Here is a 357-nt window from a genome sequence, read left to right on the forward strand (position 1 = left end):
GCGCGGGAGCGCAGATCCCCCGGCAGCCCCTGGGGCAGCCCATGGTGGGGCAGGCTGTGCCCCTGCAGCCCAGGGAGCTCCACGGGGGAGCAGATCCCCACCTGCAGCCCGGGGAGGACCCCACGCCGGAGCGGGGGGATGCCCAAAGGGAGGAGGCTGTGATCCCATGGGAAGCCACGGAAAGAGAAGGTTTGGAAGAAGCGGAAGGAGGGGTGGCCCGTGTGGGTGAACCGCGTCTGGACCTTGGAGCAGTGCACTCCCTTCTCCCACGAGGCGGCCAAGTGGGTGGTGGCGGCCATCGGGCTGCCCTGGCCCGCGGTGGGGGCAGTGGTGCGGGCCCTGCCCGCCGGGGAGGCG

This window comes from Egretta garzetta, unplaced genomic scaffold, assembly GCF_000687185.1.
Source record: "Egretta garzetta isolate BGI_Z169 unplaced genomic scaffold, ASM68718v1 scaffold64, whole genome shotgun sequence".
NCBI lineage: Eukaryota > Metazoa > Chordata > Aves > Pelecaniformes > Ardeidae > Egretta > Egretta garzetta.